Below are 15,937 nucleotides of genomic sequence, written 5' to 3'. Positions count from 1 at the left end.
CTTCTATCCTGTAATCTTTGTTCCACCCAGATTCAATTTAGATGAGGAAGAACAAAGGCCTGGCGTGTTTGTCCTCTGTTCCATCAATGGCGCCTTGCAGTTCAGCTGTCAGCCCCCAGCCCTTCTGTGCCTCGAAGCCCCCCTCTCTGGAAGGGAGTGGCAAAGGGGAGGTAGTGCTAGCCTGGATGCAGTGGGCGGCTCTGGCAGTCTCTCAACCTAAGACTAATCCTTTCCTTATCCTTTCCTTGGGGTCCCTCTCCCCCATGAACTGGTATCTACCATCTGTCTTTTCCTATTTGGGGCTGGAGGCTGCTATGAGAAGGATTTCCAGGTCCTTGTCTCCATGGTCTGAGTTGAGCTGCGGGAGAACCTTCACAGGTTGCTACGGTCTGGTTCTCAGATATATGAACCCGTGCAGGATGGACTTGCTTGGTAAAGGAGTCACAGCTTCCTCATTCCCTCTTGCCACCGTCACTGCTGTACCACCACCTAAAACCTTCCCTTTTCTGTATCCTCATACCTGTGTTCTCCCCTGGACCTTGGCTCTGTTGCAGCCATGGTGGTAGATGGCTGGCTCACTGCCTGCAACTAGACACCTAGTGGGGCAGGGCTATGTGTACCTCAACTCCACACTCACAAACTGCAACCTCACAAATCTCTTGACCCTCTGCACTTGCTTTTCTTGTCCATCAGATAAGAAGCCTGTTCAGGTGCTCTTCAGGTGCCCCAAGTGGTCTAGTTGCTGTTTGAGCTGCCAGCTGTGTGACTGCAGTTCCCTTCCCCACTGTGAGAGTTGAGCATCAGTGATGTCCTCGCATCAGGTACACACTAGTCAGGTCTTGCTTCCCAATCAGGCTGAGCTGATGAAAGGCCTAGAAGGAGCCCGAGTGCCCCCTTCTTGCCTTCCCGGTCCCACATTCCACAGAGGATCTGAAGTATACTTGCACAATTCAGATAGCAGAGGAGCTTGCTGTTGTTGACTCCCGTGGACAACTCCCCCGATTCCAGGTTGTGGATCAGAACACAGAGGCACATCCCTGTGGAGCCCCGGCAGCCAGCGCTGCTTCTGCCTAAGGACTCTGGCGCCCTGCCTCGCACAGTCAAGATTTTAGTTACTCCAGCACCTGGGGCTCATGATGGATTAATGATCATGGCTGGTCTGCAGGGAATGAAATTATGAATAATCTATTCCTGAGAGAACAAGGTTTTGCCTTGCCTCTCCCGGCCCCATCAGTGGCTGGGGAAGGCCGGGGAGTGCCCCATTCATCAAGCTGCTCTGAGGTTGTTGCCCGCTCGATAGTCACAGAACTGAATATATTGCTCCGAAAACACGTGAGGGATTGTTACAACACAGACACTATGAAGGCATTATTTTCATTGTCAGGCTGCTTGATGGTTTCATAATTTTAATACAAGAATAAGGCTTTAGGCGTGAAGGAGTGATTAATAAAGCAGCACACAGACGTGAGGTGATGACTGAAGGGCTGTTTCTGCTGGGCTGTGGAGCTGTATCCATGCTCACCTGCCTCTTCCACGGAGGGAGACCTGTGTGTAGCAGTCAGTGGCTAAGTGCCTCTCCCCACACAGGGACACTGTCCCATGGCATACCTGTGCCCTTTCAATATAGAAAAAAACCACCAAAAATTTTTTGGCCACTTTCAGCAGTCAAGGACAGGAACCCTTCTCTGATTTCAGGAAAATAAAAGTAATTAAAAAAAAAAAAAGAAAGAAAAAGTGGAGTGAGTGGAGGAAGTGGATTAGCTCAGAGGACTATAAAGACTAGGAGGGCAGGTGTTTCTTGGGGCATGGCTGAACCCAGGGGCTCCAATGGCTTTCAGCCCTCCCCTTCCATCTCTGCCCATCTCTTGGCCCAACTCTTGTCCTGCCCTGGCTTTGTTCTCAGGCTACCCAACCCCAGCTGAGCACTCTTGAAGCCTTGCCTCCTCTGTGCCTCCACTCTGCCTGTTTTTCCTGAGTCCTGCTCACCACTCTGTGGCCTGCCTCACTCTGTTGAAAGCAGGGAATTCGGTTGAGTGCATTGGTTTGTCTCCAAAGCCTGTCCAAATTCTTTCTGTGTGAATAATGAACTCTAGGAAGTTAATATGTTTATTATCCTCGTCTTCCAGATGGGGAGGTTGAGATTTGTAGAGGACTGATGTCACTCAGTTCTCATGTGTCAGAGTGGCACAGTGCAGGTAGAGGCAGGGAGTGTATGCCCCATGTGGGCTGACAACAGCAGGCCCTGAGGTCCCAGGGAAAGGAGAGGAAGCAGCCACAAGAGGGCAGCTGCTCTAGAGAGAGACCTGAACTCTGGGATCTGTTAGAGGAAAATCTGACATCATTAGCAAAACCTAATTTCTGAACAGTCTCCATCTCTGTGAGTCCTGATCATTTACACCAGGGATTAACTCATTTTCTACTCACCTGATTAGGAGCCAGCAGTGGGCCATCTGCTTTTCTCCAACCTGTAGCTAATAGCTGAAGATTGGAGCGGAGCAGGAAAACAGCCCCAGAAGGCAGTAAACCCCAGGCTCACATTGCTCCAACTACTCAGGTGCTGATTAAGAGTACTGTGCTCTGGAGTGTAGAGGACTGAAGCTGAATCAAAACTCCACCATTGCTTCTGTGTCTTAAGGCTGGAGATTGAAACATTCTACTTACTAGCTTCTTCCTGTGCAGAATGAGTGAGAAATACAGGAGCTAACGTGCGAATTCCTAGCAGAGGGATGCTAAGTGGTCGCTGAGCACTTCTCTTGCCAGTGGACCCACCACACACTTCACAGACCCGTGACTGGAGGAATGCATGTGAGAGCATGTCAGATGCCAAGGATCTGCGACTGAGGCTGCAGCTATGGCTGAAGAGCAGCAGGGCACACCCTCAAAGTTCACTAGCTCTCCCTCCCTGCTGAAATGCAGCCACAGAATAGACAGTCTCATTCTATGGCTGTCAACTACATATAACAGTGGCTGCTGTGAAGCCTATTAGTTAATTAGAAAGCACTCACAGACACCCCAAAAGGAACATTGTGTTTGATTTATTTTAATTATTTAGACATCTTTAAGTTCTCTTGACTGGGATGTGGTTCTTCAAGCATGGCAAGGATAGTTGCTCCCATTTATAGGGCCCTGGTGTTGAGTCGGGTTGGAAGTTTTAGGGGTTGTGGACCAACACTATGAGGTGGGTAAGGAGCTGGCCCATGAGTCAGCTCTCACGGAGTGCCCTGGGATTCCAGTATGGAACCACCCTTGAGGGTTGCTTAACAGGTGCTCAGGGTAGTATGGGAAGGGGCTGGAGTTCATATGTGAAGAAGGACGTTCCGGGCATAGGGTAGCTAGTTCGGCCAGCAGAGTCTTTTGTGTAGCTACCCCTAGCCAGTCCACCCAGAGCCCCAGGTGTAGCTCCTGGAAACACTTCCTTTGTGAGAGTTTTAGGACTGCTGTGACAAAGTGCAGGAGGCCTAAAACCGCAGGAATGCTTATTTCAATGTCTTGGGGATTGTATTTTCCCTCAAGGTCACCAACGGCTGGGGATGGCTATGTGCCCAGGAGGTCCTGGGAGTGGCATCAGGTGATTGGAAGGTGTGTGGGGTTCTGCAAAGGGCATGCTAAGCTCGTGTTGAGGCTCTCAGGGAAACTTCTGTTAAGTGCTGCATCTGTTAATGATGGAAGGAGCCACGTTCCTCCTGGTGAGCGTTAGCAGGCCTATTATGGACTGTTGCTTCAGGTGGAGTGTGGAGTAATTATTTTCTTATGACTGTTTGTAGATATAATTGTGTGCTCGCTACTCAGGAATTTATGTTCAGAAAATAATTAGTATTGGATTAACTGCATTGACAATCTCTTAATTCTACTATCAACACTGTTTGCATTTAAGCTGAGCTTCCTCCTTGCCAATCTGATGTGTCTGTTACAATAAGCGTTTCAACTCAATTATCGTCTCAGTAACAATCAAATTATCTTTAATATGATGTAATTACTTTTTTTTTATTAAGCTAAACCGGGTTTCCTGAGCTGTGAATGTCTAGTGGAGCTTTGAGAAGTGATTAAAACAAACCCACGGGCCTCTCTAAGATGTGAGTATGTTTTCCAACAGTCATCTGAAAACCCAGATCACTTATTAGGGTCTGAGAACATATCATTGGTACTAACTTCACTGCCTTGACATTGTCACTTTGCCTGTTTATGACATAACTCTGTGGCCTCCTAGCCTTTAAATTTGGGATTTGTGTTTTTCTGCTTTGGCTACTAGCTGGCTTTGTGTGCCACAAGGCTTACCACTGCTAATGCAATGGATGCTTGTCAAGTCCCTTCTATGAAAGAATATCACCTTATTTGGAGACAGAGCCTTAGAGAGGTTTAAGGTTAAGTTAGAGCAGAGTTCTAAAAGTGGGTCCTAATCCAGTAGGATCAGAGCCGCCAAGGAAGGAAGGCGTGCACACAGATGTGCATGGAGGGAATGCAGTGTGAAGGCACAGAGAGATGACCAGTGATGGGCCGAGCAGATAGGCCTGGGACAGAGGCCTCTGTGGGCCTCAGGCCATCTGACCTCCGGTGTCATAGCACTGTGAGATGCTTAATTACGGAAGCTCTAGTCCCAGGGAGTAAGAGCCCAGCAAGGTAACAGAGAGAGGCTGAGTTCCAGCCCTAGGGTTAATTCGATTAGCAGCAGGCTGCTTAGCTACATACCTGTAGCTAAGGTGGAGGTGGAGGTGAGGGCAACATCCAGTCAGATGAAGAGCTTTACCCGATGGGATGTGATGAGGCTACTTGTGTGTCTGTTCTTTCTCGGTGACAGACACACTGCCGAATGCTCTTCCTTACTCAGATCATGCTCACATTCTCCGCCATCCTAGAACCAGGGTTCACTATTATTACTATTATTATTATTATTTGGTGAGGAAACCAAATCAGAATGAGGTTAGTGCCTTCTAGGTGGTGGAGCTGAGTTGTACATGATGTCTGCATCGCCAGTCCAGACTGCAGCATGCTGGCCTACCGTACACCAAGTCTGCGGATGAGTGGCCTTCGCATCTTCTCTTTTTTAGTTAATCCCCCCCTTTTTTTTTTAGTTTGACTTTTAAAATTACTTTTAGTTCAAGCAACACATGAATTCAACCTCATAAAAAATTCAAATACAGATAAAGAAGTCAAATAGATAAATCCCCCTCCAAGAAGTGATTGCATTTTTTTCTTCTTCCTGCATGGCTAGCAATATGAATTATGATTTTAAAAACATGTAACATAAAATTTGGTCCCTACCAGAAAACATAGGGTGCGCATTCTGTACTTAGGCAACACCATTTGGATATGACCCTAAAAACAAACAGAATAAAAGCCAAGGTAACAGTTGATGCCACTGGCTCAGCCACCACTTTGAGACAACGCTAGCATCCCACATGAGAGCCCTGGGTGGAGACCTGCCTTCCCTGCGTCCAGGGCAGCTTCCTCGGAAGCAGGTGACGGTCCAGACGCCATCACTGGGATGGAGCTCTTGGCTGCTGGAATTTGCCAGGATCAGCCTTAGCTATTGTACCTATTTGGGGAGTTAATTCATGACTGGAAGATCTCTCTCTCTGTCTCTGTTGCTCTGCCTTTCCAGCAGATGAGCAACAACAACAGTTTTTAGAATGTATGTTTTAATGAATAAGAAAATAATCTGAGTAGACATTTCTGAGAAGAAATACAAACAAGGAACAGATACATAAAAAGGTGTTTCATATCACTAATTTTTAGGGAAATCAAAATGACTATGACATATCTCATTCCAGTTAGAATGCTTGTTGTCAAAAAAAGAGAAAAAGAATGACAAACACTAGTGAGTGTGTGGAGAAAAAAGGAAATGGGGGCGATGGGGAAGACAAATTGTTACAATCATTACAGAAAACGGAAACTTAAGACAGGTGTACCTTATGATCCACTTCTCAGTACATATCTAAAAGAAAGGAAGTCAGCTCAGGTGTGCAGTAGCTGTGCTCCTATGTTCACTATAGCACTCTTTATAACAGCTAGGACATGGAAGCTTCCTGGGTGATATAAACAGATGCAGTGGATTATTATTCAGCTATACAAAATGAAACCCTGAGTTTTGCAGCAAGATGGATGACACTGGAAAATCGTGGTTTTAAGTGAAATAAGCGAGACACAAAAATACAAATAGTGTATGTTCTTTCGTTTGTGGAAGCTTAAAAAATTATTCTGAATTGATATAAATGACGAGGCTGAGAGGGGAGAGTGGGGGCTGAGGGTGTTGGGATAATGGACAACAAAACCACCACAGTCTGATGGAAGGAACGAGTTCTAGTGTTTCACAGCACAATGAGGTGAATGCAATTCACATTTATGTGTATGTACTGCACAAAGCTGCAAGAGAAGAGCTGCTAGGCTCTGAAAACAAAGTTAAGGAAATGAAAGGTTAACTGCCTGGTGTAAATGGTTATAGTGTGGATAGGGGTTGAAATGTTACACTGTACTCCACAAAATGTGCAAGTCTTAACAAAAATTTTAAATAATAAAGCAATATAATATTTTTTAAAAATTCCCTAACCATTGGGCCCAGCAGCATGGCCTAGTGGCTAAAGTCCTCGCCTTGAACGCCCCAGGATCCCATATGGGCGCCGGTTCTAATCCCGGCAGCTCCACTTCCCATCCAGCTCCCTGCTTGTGGCCTGGGAAAGCAGTCGAGGACGGCCCAAAGCTTTGGGACCCTGTACCCGCGTGGGAGACCCGGAAGAGGTTCCTGGTCCCGGCATCGGATTGGCGCGTACCGGCCTGTTGCGGCTCACTTGGGGAGTGAAACATTGGATGGAAGATCTTCCTCTCTGTCTCTCCTCCTCTCTGTATATCCGGCTTTCCAATAATAATAAAATCTTTTTAAAAAATATTCCCTAACCATTTTAAAGTGTACAGTTGTTAGATGGGTATAGAATTTCAGTTTGGTAAGATGAACCTATTCTAGAGACCTTCTGGGCTTTTAATGCATTTGAGGCTTTATACTGCCTCGATTGTAAAGCCCCTAAGACTCCTCATGTGGCTATTTCCTGGGCTCAGATCCAGACAAGGGCAAATGCTACAGTCCATCACCTTCTTCTAGATTCTGGGACTTTACCAGCTGAGCAATCTGGCTGCCTCGAGGTCCTTGCTAGTCTCTGGCTCATAGTTCCATCTACCTGTGTATGGCAGGTAGGGCTGAGAATGAGGCCATCTGGGTTTAACACTAAGACGTGGCATCAAGCAAAGGATCTGGGAAGGGCTTCCTGTTTGTGCTGTGTTGTCTAGTGCCACCGATCTCGGTTTCTAACTTTATAATCAGAGTTCTGCACCATGTTTTAATCTTTGTATTTGCTCTAAGCAAGAAAAAATATCTCATAAGGAGAATGCAATTTCTGGCTACAAAGACTCCAGCTCCTCTTCCCACATGCTCACTTGCAGTATGGCATGGAATAAGCCTCTCGTAAGATGTGCCTGCTGGCTTCTTTATCTTGCCCTGTCCATCATGGTAGCCATTGACCATATGTGGCTATCCAAAGTTAAATTAATTAACTAAAATGAAGCATTTAATTTTTTGTTCCCACCTACCACATTTCAAATGCTCAGTACCAACAGGTGGCTACTGGCTATCACGGATATAGCATCATCTCAGACAACTGCTGCCTAGTTGAGAGTATTACAAGGCTTTGACGTGAATGGGCAAGTTTCCTGCTCCCAAGATGGAACTGTAGTGTGGAGACTTCCCTGTGTAGTGGGAGAGAGCTTTGGGTTCTGGGGAAGGCAGAATGATGCTACCTGAGTAGGAAAATCATAAACTGATGTTGGGAGACTTCGTGCAGAACAGGGAACTTGAGCAGATATGAACTGTTTCAAAGTGCTGAGACAGGAAAGAAAACGAATCTCATGTGGATAAGGCAGTGAGTAGTTAGCCCTGAGGGATGGAATGAGGACAGTTTAGGACAGCTGATGGACAGCTGATTAGGGGTGTGTGTGTGTGCTTCTTAAGATATGGTGATGCAAGAATAATGTTACTTGGGAATAAGAGATATTCCACAGGGAGTTTCACTTGGCCATCAAGTTACATAAACCCATCAACCAGGAAATAACTGATGTTTTCAGGAATGCACATTACTAATTAACATAATACCCACATTAGTAAAACATTTAGCACCTGTGCTAAGTGCTGGGTAAACGGCAAAGGTGTTAATTGTCGTGACAACCCTGCTAGGCAGGTGTCATTATTTGATTTTGAGACTAGGAACCTGGATTATGAGAGAACCCAATTGCCTGAGCTCCCGTATCTAGCAAGCAGCAAAATCAGATCTTTGATGTTGGGCTTCTAAACCTCAGCTACTTCTCAGCCCCACACCTCATAGACAGCTTCCAGCCCCACTGAACAACTGCAGGGATTGGAAAGCAGCTTCTAGTTTATCCCCTGCTGGAATCTATCTACTCACTTGTTGGCACTTAGTGAACATAAAAATCAACTGTAAGTTCATTCAATGATGATTCTCAGCCCCTTTATTAGATATTCTGACTTGAAGCATTAGCTTTAGGGTCCAGAAATCCATATTTTAGCAAGAGATGTTGTTGATTCTACTGAGCTGGTCCGTGACCCAACTGTAGGGAACACTTTTGAGTTTCTAGTGCATCTGGTGCTAGCCTGGTTTTTATCCAGGGGATATTTAGGGATCTCTCTGGCTGCTGTTCACAGAATGGACCCTGAAGCCACAATTTGAGAAGCAGAAAGACCACTCAGAAGGACAGGCCAGACATGCAGTTGACACAGGACTAGGATGCAGTCACAGCATAGAAGTTGTTAGACTGACCAGCAATGTTGCAAGTGATGGCATAGGGTACACCTGGATGAAGTGATTTATTTGATGAAGCAGAATAAGCTGCTTGAGTTTGGACACACTGAGAGAGACGGTGCAGAAGACAAAGACAGGTACTTCACTGGGTGGGGATGCGGGATGGGAGTTCGTGGGTAAGACTGGTAGGAAGTGGGTTGCAGGATGAGCCGTTATAAAGTAGTTCATGAAGGTCTAAAGTTACTGCTGGGAACTGAGAGGTCCTGGGCCAGGGATCGGAGATGATGCCATGGCTCCTTCACCAACTCTGTGCCCTTGTCACTCAGCTGCTCCAAGCTCAATGTTTCCCTAAGGGTGGGAGCTGGTGTAGTCTGGGACTTTGAGCAGAACCATTGTGAGGAGCAGTGATGAGGCAAGTCCCTGGAGAGCAGTTGCTGTGAGCAGAATTTTCCCAGGAGTTGCCTGGTGTGGCCATTGCTCTTCACCCCAGGGGTTTGCTCCAGGCACAAAGCCCTAAACTCCGTGGGCACAGTGAATGTTTTCATTCCTTAGGCAGCTGGAGGAGCAGTGGAAGTGCAGGGGCGTCAAGTCCGAGGAGCTGTTTTAAAGTCCTATTCCATCTTTGAGCAGAGTTTGAGTTACTCATATCACTTCCTCAGAATCCACATGTCTTCACTTATACAATGAGAGAACCTTACCATCTTGGTCTGCATGGAGATCTTGTGGGCACAGGAACAACAGTCTACTAGATTCACTGGGAAGGTTTGTTAAAATTACTGTACATATATCACAGAACCTACTGGAAAGGAAACAACTGAGCACAGGGACCGCAGTCTACCTAAACCTAGAACAAAATCTGCAACTTGGAAATGCTTTAAAAGAAGGGTAAATGTGACTTTATAAATGCATTGTAGAACACTGGGCACGCAGGAGGGTTGAGTTCTCTAAAGTCAAGCCACTGTTTCCTTCGGTATTCTTGCACCAGGGAGAACTGGTGAGCTGAATTGGTGAAGCTGTGGTAGCGGGTTCTCTATTTCCTCCTCCCTAAGAGGAGTTCTGGCAGTAAATGATTCTCATCTGTGTGCTGACATGACATGTGCTGTTAGATGTGACCTCTGTCTTTCTGCTTCTCCTGGGCTAGGGTGTGAGGACTTGGTTATATTACATTAGCATTACGGACACCTTTTAGAGCTTTGCAGCAAGGCAGTTGGCCCCATACAGCAGGTCCCTTCTCCCTAGGGCATTGCTAATTTTTGATCATTTGAATGCCAGCTGTTTGGGTGGGGGAGCTTGAGGTCCACCTGAGCCCAGGCAGAGTTGTGAAGAGAGGTGAGACAGAACCCCGCCCCTGGTTCCTTCTCACCAAATTCACATTGATTTTCCCTGTTTGATATTTTTGACTGGAGGTTCCAACTAAAAATAGTGACCCAGTTACAAGCAGTAACTGGCGAACTGAACCTGGGGCACTGGTAGCCATGCTCCTCTGGCCTCCCTCTGGAGGTGTCATTAGCTTCTGCACAGCTCCTCAGCTGCTTCTATGGTGTCAGGATGATTGAAAACAAAAGAAGACAGTGCTGTGGCACACTGGGCTTTATCATAGTCTTCAAACCACATTCCTCCAACAAGGCCCTTAATTGCCATATTATCAGCAGCTCTGAAGACTTCAGCATGAGACTTCATCAGCTGCTACCTGCACCAGTCACAGGAGTGAAGGTCCTCCTGTGGGGGGCCTGGGTGAGAGCAGTAGTGCAGAAAAAGGAGGCAAGTGGGACATCCCAGTAGGAACCAGTCTGATCCAGAATTCCTGTGGACTGGGGAGCCCACTGGCTTAAAAGGAGTCTCAGGGCACACAGAGCTGAAACTTGAGCTTTTTATTTGAGACTGCAGTTCCCGCTGGATGCCAGGCGACCTTGATAGGTGCTCCCCCACAGTCCCAAGCACACGTGAGCCACATTATGCATGAATGTAGGCATCTCGGTTCCTCCTGAGGCCCAGGGATTCAGAGCCTGTGTGTCTCACAAAGGGTGAGGCCTTGCACACACGCCTTAGCCCATTGCAGCCATTGGCTTCCTTAGAGCAGAGGCTGCTGCCTAGGTTTGTGCTCACATCCGTGGGTACCCTCCTTGGGACACACCTTGCTTGGGACTGGGAGGAAAAAGGTGAAGAATGAACTTGAAAGAGATTTATTTGCTCTGACCCTTTGGAGCTTGAGGGATTCTCACTTTAGTCCTTTGGGTGACTGGAATTTCTGGTTAGCCAACATTATCCTTGTTTAGCTAACATTTGCTTCCAGAAAAGTGCATTTTTCCATGGAAACTTTTATTCCATGGCTTGGATGTCTGGAAAGCTACTCCCCTCCCCCACCCTTTTTTTTTTTTACCAGTTAAGCAGAAACGAGAATGCATTTCTACAGGGAATAAAGAATCTGCCTGGAGGCCAAAACTCTAGAGGAAATCTGTCCAAATGTTCATTTGCATATCTGAGCTTTTAGCATTCTCTTCCTATCACCCTGGTTGGAAACTGGAGAGAAGTACTGACTCAGGGTTCCCAGCACTACCTTTGATGAAACAGGAGTTGATGAGTGAATGAGTCACTGGGATGAGTGCCCTCTTCTGGGAGTTAACCTTGGGTTAAGACAATGAACTGGATAATGCTGGGTTAGACTCACCTGTAAGCAAGCTGAGAAATTTTCTTCACTTCTCTGAGGTTTATCTTCCTCATCTGTAAAATGGACACACCTTGGTTTCTTGATGTGAAAACACAGGGGGTTATTTTGGTTTTTTTTTTTAAAGATTTATTTATTTTTATTGCTAAGTCAGATATACAGAGAGGAGGAGAGACAGAGAGGAAGATCTTCCGTCCGATGATTCACTCCCCAAGTGACCGCAACGGCCAGTGCTGTACCGATCCGAAGCTGGGACCAGGAACCTCTTTCAGGTCTCCCACACAGGTGCAGGGTCCCAAAGCTTTGGGCCATCCTCGACTGCTTTCCCAGGCCACAAGCAGGGAGCTGGACGGGAAGTGGAGCTGCTGGGATTAGAACCGGCGTCCATATGGGATCCCGGGGCATTCAATGCGAGGACTTTAGCGGCTAGGCTATGCCGCCGGGCCCCGAAAACATAGGTTTTGTTTGTTTGTTTTTGGTGGTGAGTTGGGGAGAGCACATTTTCATGTTTTTGGAGATGGCTGCTGCTCTTGTAGTGTACCAAATACTGCCGTGACTGGATGCTCCTACAAGCTAAATTCTGTGTAAAAAGATGGCAGGAGGATGGCTGGAAGAAAGATGCTAATAACAGCAGCAACTTCCAGCTTCATGTGCACTGTCTGACCCTACCATTGTCCTCTAACGCTATGGCCCCCAAATCCCAAGCAATGGATAGATGATCTTCCTACTCATGGGCCCGAGGAGGGCTGGGCCTCCTGACACCTGGACATTTTCAGGGCTCCATGATGTCCTCTGTTGTAGGAGGACATTGTGACTCTAGAAGGTCAGCGAGCACAGGATTACAGTTGATTGGATAATATCTGTATGAGAACAACCGAATGGCTACCTTTTGTATATCTGATCGGATATCATTTGCATAAGAACAGTTGAGTGGACAGTATGTATATGAGAACACCTGGTGGAATATACAAGACAAAAAGAGTTCCAAACAAAAGCATTGATGGTTTTGTTGATAAGCTCAATACTTCCTCCCTTATCCTATATGGCCCTCAGTGTATAAAGTCTGATGCTACTAATAAACCATCAGTCAGGGTCCACTTGTGTTATTATCGGCTCCGTGCACCAAGTTCATCGCTGCGGGACAGCGACACTCTGTGCTGGTATTAGGTGAGAAGGCAGATACTTCCCAGGCCTACGTCTTATACTGTAGACTTCTATAAAAACCCATTCCGGAAGCTCTGGACCTAAGCCCCGTTCTGGGGACCAGATACCAAGTCTTTGAAGCGGCACTTTTGTGTGGGGAGCGGGGCACCAGAGCTGCCCCCATGAATATAAAGGGCCTTCGCAAGATGGCGGCTGGCCCAGGGTCAGGAGGTGGGGTTGGTCCCGCCATAATAGGCAAATAGGAAGTCACGGGGATAGGCTGATGCCTTCGCTGTGATTATGCCATTTGCTACTGGCCTATCAGGTAGCGCCAAGTGGACCTACAGGGAGAAGTAATTGGTGGAGAGGTGTATAAAAGTAGCCGCTTTTTACAATAAAGGGTCCAGTCAGTCCGGTCTGGGCCGGTTCTGGTTCTGGTTGCGGTTCCTGTTTTTCCCAGACCCTCAAGAGTGTGCCTCATCATTAGTGTCACTGCAGGTCGGCCACACTTTTGCCTTCTTACCCTTGCCTCCAGGCACCAAGAGCAAAAGGGATGTGTCTGTGGAAGAAATGAGATGTTACTGGGGATTTGCCTTAGAAATGCATGCCTGAGGGCTGGCATGATGGTAAAGTAGGTTAAACCACTGCCTATGCCACTGGCAACACCTATGGGTGCTGGTTCAAACCCAGCTGCTCCACTTCTAATCCAGCTCACTGTTGATAGACCTGGGAGACAGTAGGAGATGGTTCAAGTATTTGGGCCCCTGGACTTGCAGACCTGGGCTTGGCCCTGCTGTGGCTATTGCTGCGATTTGGGACGTGAACCAGCAGATGGTTGATGTATCTCTCTACCCCTCTCTATAACTCTTTCAAATAAATAACATAAATCTTTTAAAAATGCTTTAAAAATGTGTATGTAGAGTATATCTCTGTAGAAAAGAATGGCAAAAGTGGTAATCATTGAGAATGAGGACTTAACATATTATTTCCTGAACTTTTGAGGGTGTTTGGAAATTTCCCTAATAAAATGTGAAAACAATTACCGTTAGATATAGAGAGCTGAATTGGCTATGTGTCTTCACTGACTTTAATAAATAGCTCTTGCTCAAAGCTGGGTGGAGGAAGGCAACAATGTAATTTTCCAGGCTTCCTAATTCAATTTGCTCATTAACCTAATTATCAACTAATTGCAGGGTACATAAGCCAGAAGAGATGTGAGGGCTTTTTAAGACACCATTCCACGCCTTCCTCTTTGCTTGGGTACCGCTGATGCTTGGAACGTCCAAGCAAGGAATCAAGAAAAGAAGCCGTGCTAGCGATCACCCCCTCATCCTCATGTCTGCCCTTTTGCTAATGAAAGTGGCCTGCATGTTCTGAGTCCCTATTGTGTGCAACTCCTGGGTTGCTCACGTACACGGCAGCAGTTCTGCAGGGTGGCCACTGAGGTTACAGGGATTGGGTGTGAAGTTCAGGGCTAGAACCGTCCTTGGCAGTACTAGTCCCCACTCCTCCAAGCAAATTTTCCTAGCCCAAGCTTGCCCTAACGGCGCTGGCTCAAGCCACGACAGGTACAGGGTTTGGCAAGCCACACTCACAGCTGTCTCAGTCAGTGGGGAGGCCTCAACCTGAAGGAAGCAGGACTCTGCTTATTGCAGAATTTACAACACCCTACAAGCCTCCCTAAGGCTACAGGCATGGCTGGATCAGCCCATCAGCTCCTGCGGTAACCTGTGCCTTTTGTGTGTACCTGCCCAGGGGCTGGTGTTCAGAAAATCCCAAGAGGCCATGACAACTCAGGCTTGAACACGTGCCATAAGCACCCTGGTTGTGCATGCCATGTCTTACTGCCTTGAGCAAGTCTGATAAGCCCTGACATTACTGAGTATTACATCTGACCTGACATACATTAGGAGATAGTCATAAAAATCTCTGCATCATCAACAGTCCTGGCTGCATCCTGATCACCGCCAACGTCGACGGCTGTTATTATTCAGCTGTTACAAAGCACTTTATATTTGCAAGCCCAGACAGGAAAGGTTATTGTGCCTTCTCTTTTGTCTGATTAGGTGATCTGCACCTTCCCTAGAATAGGGGCCAGGCAGGCCTTGTGCTGCAGGCTGGGTGTGCAGCCTCAGTTCTGACATTTAGCAGCCTTGTGGATCCTGAAGACTTTGTCTACTCATTTTCCCTCTCCAGTCCAAAAACAGGGAAGTGACTCTTGGCTCTCTTACCAATGGGTTGCAAAGACCAAAAGACCTAATTTATGAGCAGCAGTGTGCTAAAGCCTACACATTAGTTTCATATTAGATATAGGAATTGTTCTTTACATAAATGAACTGATAAACGCTCATGTCCTTGGGAATATATAGTGCAGTGGGAGAAATAAGACATAAACATGTGACAGTTTCTATTAATTGTAAGGAATTTATATTTCAAGGTAGAATAAACCATCGACCCAAGAGTAATGGACCTCAGGAGCCAAGGCTTAAATTACTTGGAAGCAAGTGGTATAATTAGGGTAGCTGGATAATTTATCATTCAAATTGAGGTGCTTTGAGGAGTGAAAGGAGCTGTTCTTAGCAATCAGCACCAAGGCAACAAACATCAACAGAAATGACCTGGGCACTCTGGGATATAGTGGCATGCAAGGGACAGTGACAGTTGCTTCCTCTATGGTGGAGAAGTGTGCCCGTTTCTCTTACTTCTGGGAGTGTGTGCCAGGCCCAGGAACAGACCTTCTCTTGTACTCTTTAGACCTTAGAGAATAGAAATGTGCACATAGAGGCTTGAACATACAACAGAATTTCAGAGACCATTCCCTGGGAGTTGTTTCTGGATTTACAAGCCTCCCACAGTTAACATTTTTTTTTTCTTGACTAAGCAGAGGGAATACACTCTAAAATGATGATAAAAATACAGTATATAATCAATACACACACCAGTAACATTTATTATTATCAAATAATACCTAATTTGTATTGCTCCCTTTTGATGTGACTGGTTTGTTCATACACATGTAATTGGTTGGGATAGGACCTACAATGGCTCTGATGTCACCATCTGATGGAGAAGTTCAGTTCCATCATAATCCGATGGGAATGTTATGGAAATGTCACATATATGTGGTCTGTCACTAACTGGAACAACATCATGTGGTGTACAGCTCTTTAAATCCTATTGCTTCCCCTTCACTAGGGAATTCTAATACACTTCCTCAAAGTAAAACTTCTGCTAGCAAATACATCCCCTATTCTACAAGTCTTCTTGCAAAGTCAGAGTGTTCATTAGCATGGCAGAGGTTCTCAGCAGCTCTGTAACAAAGCAATCCATT

The sequence above is a fragment of the Ochotona princeps genome, chromosome 16 (assembly GCF_030435755.1).
Source record: "Ochotona princeps isolate mOchPri1 chromosome 16, mOchPri1.hap1, whole genome shotgun sequence".
Taxonomy (NCBI): domain Eukaryota; kingdom Metazoa; phylum Chordata; class Mammalia; order Lagomorpha; family Ochotonidae; genus Ochotona; species Ochotona princeps.
Note: the sequence above shows the minus strand (reverse complement) of the source record.